Below are 14,388 nucleotides of genomic sequence, written 5' to 3'. Positions count from 1 at the left end.
AGGCAATGACTTGCAACTTATTCAACCAGGCTGGGGAAGGGGTGGACACCGCATTTCTTTCTTCCTTTTGCCTCCAGCACTCACTATTGTGCATCTGATCAGAAAGAGGAGCCAGGAGGAGGTAGAGACAACCGCATAAGCACGTTGTGGAGAAGTTCAATGACTCAAGTCAGAGAAAGAACAGGTATCAAGTCAGTATCAGAGCCACAGCGGCAACAGCACCCATTTTTCTCCTCTGTCTCAGTCTTTAGCCTCTCCTTTTCCTCCATTTCTGTCCTCTGTCACTCTGACTTTCATTTCAGGTCATTTTATAAATTCACCCACCCAGCACTGGCCCTCTCTCCTGACTGAGGGCTTTCTCCCTGTTCTTAGGAAGCTTGCTTCTATCAGCTCACCTCTATCCACGGTTGATCCAGAAGAGAACCTGGGCTTGGAGCAGAACAGAAGGGAGCAGAAGCTCCCTTCTGTGCTCCCTGGATATGATCTCCCTCAGATTAGAAGCTGAGCAGCATGTGAAATCTGTTTCCTGTCCCTCACTGCCCAGCCCTGCCTGGGCTTCCAGCAGGTGGAAGTCCATCCCTCCCCATTGCCTCTCATTCCCCCTCTTTGAAGTGAGACAGACAGGGAGAGTGAGCAAGAGACAGCAAAAGAAATTCTTGACATTTAACATTTTATCTTGGAGATATACAGGCAAGAAGAGGCAAAGGGGTCACCAGAGGCCACACCTCTGTGCAATGCAGGAGACACAGGTTCTCTCCGTGGGTCAGGAAGATTCCCTGGAGAAGGAAAAGGCAATACACTCCAGTATTCTTACCTGGAGAATTCCATCCATGGAGGAGCCTGGTAGGCTACAGTCCATGGGGTCACAAAGAGCTGGCCATGATTGACTGACTAAGCACAGAGGCCACAGCCATTTCTCTGGGTCTCAAACACTTGAAAAAATTGAGTCCCTGGGCACAGTACCCTCCCCTACCCTGAAAGTTAAGTTGCTCAGTCGTGTGCGACTCTTTGCCACCCTGTGGACTGTAGCCTATCGGGCTCCTCCGTCCATGGGATTTTCCAGGCAAGAAAAAGACAAGTTACTTTAAAGAATGAAGTCAGAATCTATTTAGCCCCATTTATTTTTTGAATAATAATAAATAAATAGGTAATACAGTCACACGGTTCAAAATTCAAAACGTACAAAAGGATATGTAGTATCGAGTCTCCTCCCTCCCAAGTCCCTACCTCCTGGTTCCTCTTCACAGAGGCAACCAGTGTTACCCATGTCTTCTGAATATGCACGTATAAGATACGAAAATATGGGTTTATATGATCCTTCCCCATAAAACACAAATGGAGGTGCCCGGTTCACATTCTGTGCATTGCCTTACTCTTTAGAAGAGTAATTTCTATGAAAAGATATAGTTTTACAGCTGCGGAGTATTGCTTTGTCAAGCCGTATTAGAACTTACTTAACAAATGTTCTAGGGAAGGACAGTTGTATTATGTCCAGTCTCTGGACATTTGTGGAGAGACCCCGGATCCTGAAGGGACAGCCTGTGGGGGAGGCTCCACCCACAGAGGCCCTGGCTCATTTGCATGCTCACACGTGATTGGTCAGCCCCTGTCCCCATGGCATGGTGTGACTGGTCTTTCTGTTTCTCACCCTTGGCTCTCACCCAGTCTCCCATCTTGGCTATTGCCAAGTTCAGAGGACCCTGGTCACACCACACACCTGGCACAAAATGATCACTCCTCATTACCACTGCACCCACAAACCACCTCAAGTGCTAACTAGAGCTGCTGCTGTCTCCATGAGCATCCTCTGCAAGAGGACGCAAGACAGGCCTATACAAATGGGCAGAAAGAACTGTGGGGAAACACCCTGCCCCAGGACTGAGGGAAGGGGCAGCTCCCAGACACAGGGAGACAGACGGGGCCTGTCCTCTCAAGCTAGATGTCCCTTGCATTTTCAGACTTCCACAGGCCTAGAGTCAGGAGAGGAGACCAGAGTTGAAAAGTGAGAGCTGAGGAACATCTCCTCAGGGCTGGGATGTAAATCCCAGGTTATAAGAATAGGTAAGAACAGGAGAAGGTGAGGCGAGAAGGAAGAGGGAGAAGGAGGACCAGGATGAGAGGAAACATGGGCCAAAGAGCCCCTTCCAGCTGGACTCCTGGATTCACAAGCCTGCCAGGAACCCTGCCCACGGCCTCTAGGCATCCATCCCCAGAGAGACCTCGCTTCCTCTCCTCTCAAGTGAGGACTGGGGAGTCTCAGGAGAGACCTGGCATGGCCTAAAACCATTTGGGGAAAGCAGAAAGCAAAGACAAAAGAAAAGAAAATGAAAAACACCAAACCGAGGAGTCTTGTAGAAACGTGTAACCATGACTCCAGCCTCTCAGCTGACCGTTCCTCTCCTCTGCGACAGGAACCCAGCAGGTTGGGGTGCACAGAGCTGAGAAGCCCCTGATTCAGGCAGCATAGCTTCAGGATGACCCCAGTGAGGCGATAAGCAAGGGAGGACGATGGAGGAGAGAGAGGACCCCGGGGCGTGAGGAGGGAGAAGAGGGCACAGGCTCCCCAGTTCCTGGCCCTTCTCCCCACGCTCCCAGACCCTGGAGCCCCAGTCTCATTTCCCATCCCAGGGAACACCGAGTTCTGGAAAAGCCCCCGTGGGAGAAGGCAGAAAGATCAGGGGCACAGGCAGGAGCCTTGGGCAGACAAGGCAGGGAGTTGACCTCATAAGACCCAGCATCCTGGACTTCCTGGGAGTTTATGGAGTCAGAATTGACGAGGGCTCATGATCAAAGAAGTTGTAGGGTTGCAGGAAGAAGCCCACACCGTTCCCCACTGTCACCGTGTTGGGAATGTCCTCTGCATGTGGGATGTGCAGGAAAGCGGCTGTTGCCTAGGCCACCAAGTCCTAGTAGGGGAAGAAAGGGGGTCATGAAGCCCTGCGCTGCTAAGGACACCTCTGCAGCCTCAGAGGATTCACTTTGGGAGCCCACCATCACTCAAGAGGGTTTTAAATTTTTAACCTTTTTTTCATAGTAGCCCAGAAGTCAAAGCATAAAGAATCAACTTCATATTAGGAACGACACCAGCCTCCCATGTCCCAGCCTGCAGCTGCCATCTCTGACATTTCCCATCACGTCCCCATCAGCTTACCCATCCTAAGAGAAATGATGACACCCACAGGCTACTTTAGCACCTCCGCTGACTCTGGGAGAGTTCCCAAACTGTAACTGAAGGAAGGAAAATGGAGGAGAGTAGATCAGGTTTGGGTGGCAGAAAAGTTCAACATTTGGAAATTAATACTTTAGTGCTGAAGACAGAAACGGAGAAGTTTTAGGTATAAGAGATGTGGTCTTCCCTGGTCATTCCAGCCCTTCTGAATCCTGGGGCCCTTAAAGGACTCAGTCCACAGGCAGAGACTGAGAGAGCTGCTGCCTCTTGAGGAGAGGCTGGAACCTCAGCCAGGGTCTGCAGATGAACTCCCAGCTTAGGAAGTTTCCCCCAACAAATAGTGAGCAGATCCACAAAAGCACGGAAGCAGGAGTCAGCTCAGCCATTCAGGTGATCACGGGTTTTCAGGCCCCCCGCCAAGGGAAGGTAGGGCTGATCTCTGTGCCCCCCCACCCCTCCCTCTTCTCCCACAGTCAGCTGACCTTTCCAGCAATGGTCTCATTGTTGATGAAGTCAGCAAAGTCCACAGTGGGAGTCCAGGGGTCATTCTGATTGAAGATGCTGGTGCTGCTGGGCTCTGTCTCCTTCCTTTGGGTCACGGCCAGCTGGTACCTAGAGATGCTCTGGTCAGGGGTCCATGGTCACCGTCCCTGTCCTGCTGCCTGATCATCATGGAAGGGAGCTGAGCCCATGGACCTCAGCTTCCCAGCTCATCCACACCCTCACTGTGATGTCACCCTAGTGTGCAGCCATTATCCTGCACATCCCACATCCCACCTAGTGGGTGGTCCAACACCTTTTTTTTTTTTTTTTAAGATACAGTACTTGGGTGATCTCTTTCTTTTTCTTTATTTTTTGACCTGAGCCCAACATCTTATTATGTCCTTCTCCTGTTGATCCCTTTGGGGCACAGCATTAGGAAAACAGGAAAGTCTTATCTGCCTGGGCTTTAGCCTTCCAAGGGGACCATGTGTCTACTGTAGGCCTTTTGATAACCAGGAAATGTTTTGTTTTCTTACCTCACCTTGTGTAGAATTTGAACTGGGTTCCCAATTGCCCCTCCCAACATGCTGTTTTCATCTCATCCACCCACCTCCAACAATATTCACCACCCACCTTCCCCAGCCGACCACTCTCTCCGTGGAGCTGTTCTGGGGCATCGGCCCCCCAGCAAAGCTGACCGTCTTGATGCGATAGCTGTGAGGGTGCCTCCACTTTTTGCTCTGGTTGCTGGCCAGGTACAGGTAGTGAGGGGAGGCCCCTCCCAGGGGGAAGGCAGCCTGCTCCTCAGTCTCCAGCTGCTTCTGGGTCACCTGCAGCCTTAGCATCTGGTGCTCAGGGCTCCAGGGTACCGTTGTGGGGACAAAAGCCATGTCCTCAGCCCAGACACAGCTCTCCAGTTTTGGGGGCAGGGGGGCTGCAGAGGGGGAGGGGCGGAGGGAGGCCTGGTCAGGCAGCTGCCCTGCCCCTCTGGACTCTGCCTGCACCTGTCTTCAGAGTTGGGGTCAAAGAGAAGACCAGACTGAGTGTGTCCCCTGCTTCCCTCCCCTCTCACCCAAAGATGCCTCCAATCTTTCAGCCCCCTCTACTGAAATCGTTGCCTCCCTTAGGGTGTCTTACCTCCCACGTCCAGATCCACCTTGTAGTGGGCACTGTGGGTGTGGATGGGGCCCAGCGTGTGTTCCCCAACCTGGTTTCTGTATCTTCGGGCAGCACCAAAGAGGAACGCTGAGCTGATGTAGCCCGTGGCATGCAATTTGACTTCTATGGCCCCATTGGGGTAGAAGACCATATCCCACACATAGTCATAGTTGAGCATCGTGGACACAGACCTGAAGACCAGCACTGTCTGCGCAACGCCCCCAGAATAGTGGGAAAGAAAATCTGAGTGGTGTCGCCTCAGGGGCAGGCCCTTGTTCTGCTTAAACACACCAAAGGCATCATGTGGTGTCTTTGGGGCTTGAGACTCCACAAGGAAGTGACAGTCCATGTAGGTGGCCCGGTAGGGGCGCTCTACAGGAATGGAGTGTGGGGAAGTAACCCATGCCAATGCCATTATTCATAGGGCGAGTGAGCATTGCTGTGGTGTATTCCCACACCATAAACAGTGCTGGCCACTTGAAGGCTGATCTTGTAAGCCAGTCATTCTCTTTGTAATCGAATGTCAAAATCCTAGGACCACTGAAAGCTCTGAGGCCAAAGGAGAAAGTCCACAATGAGGAGGACACTTGATTGCTCTGGACACTGAAGCGGGGGCCCTGAAGATGGAACTGCAGAGGGGGAGTTGGACCCGGGGGCACCTGGGACTTCAGGGACCAGGACCCACCTGTGCCATCGTCAGGGATCACCACCACATTCACCCGGCCAGCCTCAAACTGCTCCTCCAGCTGGGCCAGACTGTCATAGTAGCGACTTGGAAACAACACCTTCTGGATGGTCCACTGGGCAGGGTCCAGAGCCTTGTGGTCTACCTGCAGCGCCAGCCACACAAGGTGCAGGTAAGATCCACCTTTTGTGATGCTATCAGATCAGATCAGATCAGTCGCTCAGTCGTGTCCGACTCTTTGCAACCCCATGAATCGCAGCACGCCAGGCCTCCCTGTCCATCACCAACTCCCGGAGTTCACTCAGATTCACGTCCATCGAGTCAGCGATGCCATCCAGCCATCTCATCCTCTGTCATCCCCTTCTCCTCCTGCCCACAAGCCCTCCCAGCATCAGAGTCCTTTCCAATGAGTCAACTCTTCGCATGAGGTGGCCAAAGTACTGGAGTTTCAGCTTTAGCATCATTCCTTCCAAAGAAATCCCAGGCCTGATCTCTTTCAGAATGGACTGGTTGGATCTCCTTGCAGTCCAAGGGACTCTCAAGAGTCTTCTCCAACACCACACTTCAAAGGCATCAATTCTTTGGCTCTCAGCCTTCTTCACAGTCCAACTCTCACATCCATACATGACCACAGGAAAAACCATAGCCCTGACTACATGGACCTTTGTTGGCAAAGTAATATCTCTGCTTTTGAATATGCTATCTAGGTTGGTCATAACTTTCCTTCTAAGGAGTAAGCGTCTTTTCATTTCATGGCTGCAGTCACCATCTGCAGTGATTTTGGAGCCCAGAAAAATAAAGTCTGACACTGTTTCCACTGTTTCCCCATCTATTTCCCATGAAGTGATGGGACAGGATGCCATGATCTTCATTTTCTGAATGTTGAGCTTTAAGCCAACTTTTTCACTCTCCACTTTCACTTTCATCAAGAGGCTTTTGAGTTCCTCTTCACTTTCTGCCATAAGGGTGGTGTCATCTGCATATCTGAAGTGATTGATATTTCTCCCAGCAATCTCGATTCCAGCTTGTGTTTCTTCCAGCCCAGCGTTTCTCATGATGTACTCTGCATATAAGTTAAATAAGCAGGGTGACAATATACAGCCTTGATGTACTCCTTTTCCTATTTGGAACCAGTCTGTTGTTCCATGTCCAGTTCTAACTGTTGCTTCCTGACCTGTGATATTATAGTAGAGGCCAAATCAGGTGGCCCTGTCCCCTGACTGGACGCCACGGGGAGCTGAGTTCATGGTCAACAGTTTCTATCCTCGTTGGTCATAGGAGCAGCAGTGGTGCAGGACACCAGCAGCCTGGGGCAGCTCTCTGTGGAAGATCAACCGTTCTATGTCCAGGGACTCTCGAAGAAGCACGGGGCGTCGGTGATACGGCAGGGGGCCCCCATGACGCTACACGGTCACATCCCGCATGTAGGAGGGCTGGGGCAGTGGCCCCACCACCAGCTCAGTCACATTGGGCTGGGGTTGTCTGCCGAAGAAGATGATGGCCAGTGCCTCCCGGGCAGGTGGGGGGCTACCTCTATCCAGGTGGGCCAGGGCTGCAGGCTTAGGGGACAGCTGCACTTCTACCGAGAGGACACAGCTGTCTGAGGGTCGGGCCTGGGTCTCATCCACCGGGTCTGGCCCCAGATTCTAGGTCATGAAAGACATCACAGCTGTCAGCGTTTCTCGGCTCAGGTCTGCAAACAGCTGGCTGTGGTCAGGGTGTGCCCAGGGCTGGACACTGGGGGATGCGGAGGGGCAGCGGGGAGGCAGACTGGGATGACATTGCTTCCCAACTCCCTCCTCACTCCCAACACCACCTTCCTCCCTGCCCATCACCAGAAGAGTCCACAAGGACAGAAAAATGAAGATGAACATCGCTAAAACTCCTGACTCTTCAGGCTCTTGAATCAGAATGCAGCATGCAAGATACATAGACAGACAGAACTGGGTGAATGATGCCCTCTTAGTGTCTCGAGGTTCCTGGCTCTGGGTGGGTCTTCTGGGCGATGGCATGAAGGGTACATTCAAGACAAGCAGCCAAGGGCAGAGGGTTGGCAGGGAGTGGAGGGTGGCGGTGGGGGCAGTGGTTAACTCAGTTCGGGAAATAGGGCTGAGGTAGGAATCTGCATTTTAAGTGACCAATGTCAGCCTCTGTCTTTTTGTTCCAAATCAAACACTCAGGTTCAAGGTTGGAGCACAAAGTGGGGGAGGGCTGGGCTTGAGTACACAGCTGGAGACAGAAGGGGAAGATCTGACGGGGACAGAAAGGGACTGTTCTTGGGCTCTTCCTTCCTGCTCCAGGCCCAAACTTTCTCCTGGCTACCTGGCTGTAAGAAAATCACACCTGAGCACAACCCTCCAGCAGGATTCGCTCCTTCCTTCCTCTAGACTGGGAAGCCCTCATCACTGTCCTCTGCTCCCCCATCACCAGAATCCTACAGGCACCCACAGGAGCCTGCAGAGTCATGCGGAGAACACAAAGCACCTATAGGGAGCTGGGGAACTGAGAGCTGAGCCAGTTCAACATCGTGGAGGCCCTGAGCTCCCTGAGTCACAGGAGGGGAGCAGGCAGTGGGGGGAGCAGTCAGTGTAAGAAAGACCCCCTCCTTACCCCAGGAACAGGACTGATGGACGATCACAGGTCAGGGTGCCTGGAACTCTGGCTGTGGACTTAACCTAGCTGTCCACAACCCTCATCCCCAGGAAACCCTTTTCCAGAATACTGCAGAGGAAGAGAGCAAAGCTACCTCCATTCTCAGGCAGGTGATGTGGGGGAGACACCATCTTCTGTGCAGCCAGTCCTGACAGGACCAGAGAAACTGAGGGTTCCAGAGATGGCACATGCTTCCCTGGTGACCTGGGGGAGAATCCTTTCCAACCTGCCCACCTCCAAGACCACTTCCCCTGAAAGGCACCTTAGATGACCTTGCAGTTCGCCTGGAGGGGAATGGACAGTACATTCCAGCCAAAAGGATCACAACGTGCAAAGGTACAGAACTTGAAACAGCCTGGGCTTGGGCAGGAAATGGCCAAGGTCAGTGTTTTAGGTGTGAGGTGGAGACAGGAGTCGGTGGGACAGCAAAAGAGATCAGGTCAGGAAGGCTTGTGCAGTATGCGGGTCTTAAGGAAAGTGGGCATTGCAGAAAGACAGAAATCTGGGCACATGTGAAACCAGGGAAATCAACCCCAGGAAGTTCAGGTTCTCCAGATACCAGCTGCTTCTACAACCAGCTCTATTTTGATATGCAAATTCCACACACGGGTCATTTTGTTACCAACCTGTGTCCTAGGACACTTCCATCAGTAGAATTGATAAGAGGCCAGAGGAGGAATTGAGGCAGGGCCTTACTGGTACTCAAGCTGCTGCAGGAAGGCGCAAGAACAAAACACAGGTTCCCTGCTTGCCCTCTGTGGACTGGTTCCTTCAGTGGAGTAAGAGTGGGGGCAGATCTGCAGAGTGGGCCCCAGGGCTGACTTAGGTGGTCCACCCAACTGCTTGTGGTCCTGTGTGCAGAGATAGTGCCCAATACACTGCTTCTGCTTTTGGCAGCTCAGAAGTGGCAGTACACTTGTGCTCTTTTTGTATCTTATGGTTCACGATCGCCCCAGCTGCTGCTGCTCTGTGCCGGTATTTTTAATGCCTTACAGTTTCCCTGTATTCTGTTGCTTGAGGAGACATTTGTCCATGTGCCAGTGCAAGCACCCCAGTCAAGGGTTTTCAGCCCCAGTCTCTGAAATTGAAACGGTTCATACAGACCTTGTACTAAGAGGAGCAGAGTCTAAGGGCACACCCAGCCCTGGCCACAAGGCCAGCCTCTCCAGGCCAAGAACTTCATTCTGGATCCTGTTGTAAGTGATGGCCTCTTCTCCTCGGTAAGAACACATCATCAAGAGGATGGATAATGCTTTCCCTGTGCTTGGGAAAACTAATCCCAACCAGTGTGACCAAGCACAGGTCAAGAAGAGCCACTCTGCTGGGGTATCCTAGGTCTCCTAGGGAAGGTGGGTAATGCTCAGGGAGCGGGAGGGAGAGATTCTGCCTGACCTGCTGGAGGAACTGATATAGAAGAAGGTGCCCCCTGCCCACCTCCTCTAAGTGTCCTGCTGACACATCGCTTCCTCTGATGTCCTTTCATCGTAGGCATCACAATCATCGTGTCAGCCAGCCTAAACCAAAAAAGGAGTCTCATTTGGAGAATTACTCAGGAGACAGGACCACACGTACTGTTCCCCCCACCCTAGGTCTTATTTCCTTTTGGACAAACTTTGCCCCAGCCTCTGTGACTATGCTCAAGGTGAGTTGATTCCTGGGACCCAGAGCCCATCTCCAGCTCCCAGATCTGGGCCCCAGGTGGCAGTGCGTGAGCTGAGCTTCTGCTCAGAGGCCTGGTCCAGCAGCGGAAGGACACACAGGTCACTGCACTCCCTCCGATCTGCAATCTGGGGACATGGCTCTGACTGTGGTTCCGAGCAGGGCTTGGATTGGTACAGACAGAGACCATGACACCAGATGGGAGGCAAAGGGCCAGACTGAAGCCAGTGACCTGGAGGACAAGAGGAAGGGAGGGTCTGAGCAACGTGGTGGGTGGAGCTGACAGGACTCGGTGTCTGATTGGTTGGGTGGGTGGGTGAGAAGGAGCACAGTGACTTAGGCGACACAAAGACAAAGTTTCCATTCAGTGACTTGGTAATTTATGGACTTTTTTTTTTTTGATCCCACAGTGCACGTTGTAGGATCCTAATTCCCCAACCGTGCTGGACCCCGTGACGGCTGCAGTGGAAGGGAGGAGCTCTAACCTCTGGACCACCAAGGAATTTCCTCTAACGGGTGACTTGGGTGGGTGAGGGGCTTTTCTCATCAGAAGGACCTACAAGAAGAACAGCAAGGTTAAGGGGGAAACCAATAAATTTGAGGTTGAGGTGCTCCTGGGAAGCCCCAGCACAGATGCCCCGAAAAAGGACCATTGTCTCTATGGGTTTCCAGGGATGGGAGAACAGCTTCTAGGCTGGAAATTGAGATTTAGATTGAACAACAAGTAGTAATCATTAAAGATAGGAGAGCCTGCGATCACCCAGAGAGGACTGTGCAGAGGGGAGAGAGGAGGGCCGGGGCCAAAGGCCAGAAAACGCCCAGGTGTGGGGCTGAGCGGGCTGGTTGGCAGAGCAGAAGCGAAGAAGCTGGCATGCCCTCGGAGGGGTCAGAATGTGAGGAGGTCACAAGAGGCAAGAGTTTTCCGTAGGAACTAGTCAGAGCGGACAATGCCACCCAGAGGTCCAGAAGTAGCGGCTGGAAGGGCCTGTGGCTTCTGCATCAGCAGAGGGAGGGGAATGGGATGAGGAGGGACTCAGGGGGAAGGACCCTGGAAAGGGAGAGCTCTCCTTGGAGGAGGGCGCCTGGAAGGAACAGACCCAGGGAAGACACCCCCCAGGAGAGGCAGTGTGCTAGACTTGACTTAGCAAGAGGACCCCCTTCTGGAGGGGGCCAATAGGGATGGGTTTCCCTTAAAACAGGTAAAGAGTCTGTAGAAATAATGAACCCATTTTCAGTGTCAAATCCAGTCAAAGAAACTGTCAGGGAGAGCCAAGAAACCTTTTTTTTCCTTAGGGGTTTAATTTTCTCCCATCCCACCATGCTCTGTATAAAGTTTACAAGGATCATCTAAGCAATTATCCCATCAGTGCACAAAGCACCAAGGGAACTATTTTTGGGTAGGATTTTACTTTAATCAGCAACTGACTTTCCCAAGTGTTAAGTGTCCATTAAATACAGTGATGCTCTGGGACTTCCCTGGTGGTCCAGTGGTTCACACGCTGGGCCCCCACTGCAGGAGGGGCAAAGGAAACTCTCACCCTGGCACGCCCTTGCTTAGAATCCTTCCATGGCTCCCCATTTCTCTTAGGGGAACCATGGATTGCAAGCACCTGCCTTCTGTGCCCCTGCTTGTCCCTCCAGGCTCTGCTCTCAGCCCACACACCCGTCAGTGAACCTGGGGACTTGGATGGTGTTACCTTGTCACTTCCTGGCCTTTGAACATGTTGTTCTCGCTTCCTGGAAACTTGTCACTACTCACTTCCTTCTCCTATGGCCAGCTCTATCCATCAGCTTAGACATCTCGTGCCTCAGGAAGCCTTCTCCAGTCCCTAAGTCCAGGTCAGGAGCCCCTGCTTTTTCCTCCTCCCACCTCCCTGAAAAAGTCCCTGATGTAATTGATTCTTGACTTGCGACTGTCACCCCTGGGGGCGACCTTGTGTCTTACTCCATAATGTACCCTGGTGCCTCCCAAGGTGCCTGGCACACAGGAGGCACTGGGGAAGTCTTTGTTGAACGCGTGTGGGAATCCTATCCTGCACTCGCAGAGGGAGCCCTGCCTTGGGGCTGCAGGACGAGAGCCAAGGCAGGAGGGCGAGGCTTCTGCTGCTCACGGTTTGCCTGTGTCTCCATTCCTGGAGTCCCAGTTATCACCCTCCTGTAAGGACATCTTGGGTGTCCCCTAGTTCAGTTCCTCAAGGGCAATGGGCCCAAGTCCAAAATTTGTGCCCTTGTGGACAGGAATTCTTTCAGAACCTGACATCCTGCGTTACTCTTCCCTTCTTTGTCTTGACACTGAGTCTGAGGCCAACAATCCAGCCAGCTTCAGGTTTTGATGAGAGCGTGGGTGGGGTGGCCAGCTGGAGGTCCACCTTGCAGGCCTCCGACCTGAGTGGGCTGAAAAGCTCACAGTCTACATGTCCACTGAGGCCTGGGACAGGGGTGTCATCCCTAGACCAGCTGTAGAGAGACACAACCACAGTCCCTGTTCCACATCAAAGCTGTGAGCGACCATCCGGACACACTCACATGCACACTCACCACTTGTAAACACTCACTGCCTTGGTCTGGACATGGTTTCAAGGCAATGACTTGCAAGTTATTCTGCCCGGGTAGGGGAGGGGTTGACACCACATTCCTTTATTCCAAAAGAAAAAATTCCTTTATTCCTTTGCCTCCAGCACTGGCTGTCATGCAACTGACCATAAAAAGAAGGCAGAAGGAGGTAGAAACAACAGCATAAAAATCTTATGGAGAAGTTCAATGACTCAGGTCAGAGAGAGAAAAGGCATTAAGTCAGTATCAGAACCACGGCGACCCCAACACTCATTTTTCTCCTCTGTCTCAGTCTTTAACCTCTCCTTCTCCTCAGTCGCTGTCCTCTGCCACTCTGGCCTCCACCTTGGGTCGTGTTATAAATTCATCCACCCGCCACACTCTCTCCTGACTGAGGTCTTTCTCCCTGTTCTTTGAAACCTAGCTTCTCTCCAGCTCACTGATTCATCTCCATCTACTGTTGACCCAGCAGGGAACCCGGGTTTGGAGCAATGCAGAAAGGAGCAGAAGCTTCTGTGTGTGTGAGCTCCCTGGATGTGACTCCCTCAGGTCAGAAACTGAGCAGCATCTAAAATCTGTTTCCTGTCCTTCACCTCCCAGCCCTGCATGGGCTTCCAGCAGGTGGAAGCCACCCCTCCCCATTGCTTCTCATTCCCCCTCCTTGAAGAGAAACAGACAGGAAGAGTGAGCCATAGACAGTCAAAGAGAGACTGACTGAGGTTTAACATTTCCCTTGGAGACGTACAGACGAGAAGAGGCAGTGCTCGCTTCGGCAGCACATATACTAAAATTGGAACGATACGGAGAAGATTAGCATGGCCCCTGCGCAAGGATGACACGCAAATTCGTGAAGCGTTCCATATTTAAAAAAAAAAAAAAAGAAGAGGCAAAGAGGTCATCAGTCAGTCAGTCAGTCAGTTCAGTTCAGTCACTCAGTCGTGTCCAACTCTGCGAACTCATAAACCGCAGCACGCCAGGCCTCTCTGTCCATCACCAACTCCCGGAGTTCACCCAAACCCATGTCCATTGAGTCGATGATGCCATCCAACCATCTCATCCTCTGTCGTCCCCTTCTCCTCCTGCCCTCAATCTTTCCCAGCATCAGGGTCTTTTCAAATGAGTCAGCTCTTCACATCAGGCGGCCAAAGTATTGGAGTTCCAGCTTCAACATCAGTCCTTCCAATGAACACCCAGGACTGATCTCCTTTAGGATGGACTGGTTGGCTCTCCTTGCAGTCCAAGGGACTCTCAAGAGTCTTCTCCAACATCACAGTTCAAAAGCATTAATTCTTCGGCGCTCAGCTTTCTTTATAGTCCATCTCTTACATCCATACATGACTACTGGAAAAGCCAGAGCATGGGGTCACCTGAGACCACACCTATTTCTCTGAGTCTCAAATATTTGAGAAAATTGAGTCCCTGGGCTCATCTCTCAACACAGTTTATCCTCTCCCATTGTACCCTATCCGAAAAGACAACTTATAATAGTTTAAAGGGTGATCAGATCAGATCAGTTGCTCAGTCGTGTCTGACTCTTTACGACCCCACAAATCGCAGCACGCCAGGCCCCCCTGTCCATCACTAACTCCCGGAGTTCACTCAGACTCACGTCCATCGAGTCAGTGATGCCATCCAACCATCTCATCCTCTGTCGTCCCCTTCTCCTCTTGCCCCCAATCCCTCCCAGCATCAGAGTCTTTTCCAATGAGTCAACTCTTTGCATGAGGTGGCCAAAGTACTGGAGTTTCAGCTTTAGCATCATTCCTTCCAAAGAAATCCCAGGGCTGATCTCCTTTAGAATGGACTTGTTGGATCTCCTTGCAGTCCAAGGGACTCTCAAGAGTCTTCTCCAACACCACAATTCAAAAGCATCAATTCTTCAGCGCTCAGCCTTCTTCACAGTCCAACTCTCACATCCATACATGACCACAGGAAAAACCATAGCCTTGACTAGACGAACCTTTGTTGGCAAAGTAATGTGTCTGCTTTTGAATATGCTATCTAGGTTGGTCATAACTTTCCTTCCAAG

At 51.9% G+C, this 14,388-nt stretch overlaps 1 non-coding gene and 1 pseudogene across 1 annotated transcript; one reads left to right on the top strand and one right to left on the bottom strand.

The window, feature by feature from the left end:
* Positions 1-1,951: 1,951 nt before the first annotated feature.
* LOC133232476 (primary amine oxidase, liver isozyme-like) lies at positions 1,952-7,431 on the bottom strand (annotated as a pseudogene).
* Positions 7,432-13,119: 5,688 nt separating this feature from the next.
* LOC133233077 (U6 spliceosomal RNA) lies at positions 13,120-13,226 on the top strand. Its single transcript, XR_009731561.1, has one exon. It is a non-coding gene; the product is annotated as a U6 spliceosomal RNA (small nuclear RNA).
* The last annotated feature ends 1,162 nt before the right edge of the window (positions 13,227-14,388 follow it).

Source organism: Bos javanicus, chromosome 19, assembly GCF_032452875.1.
Source record: "Bos javanicus breed banteng chromosome 19, ARS-OSU_banteng_1.0, whole genome shotgun sequence".
NCBI lineage: Eukaryota > Metazoa > Chordata > Mammalia > Artiodactyla > Bovidae > Bos > Bos javanicus.
The sequence above is the reverse complement of the archived record's forward strand: the minus strand, read 5'-3'. Positions and strand labels throughout refer to the sequence as shown.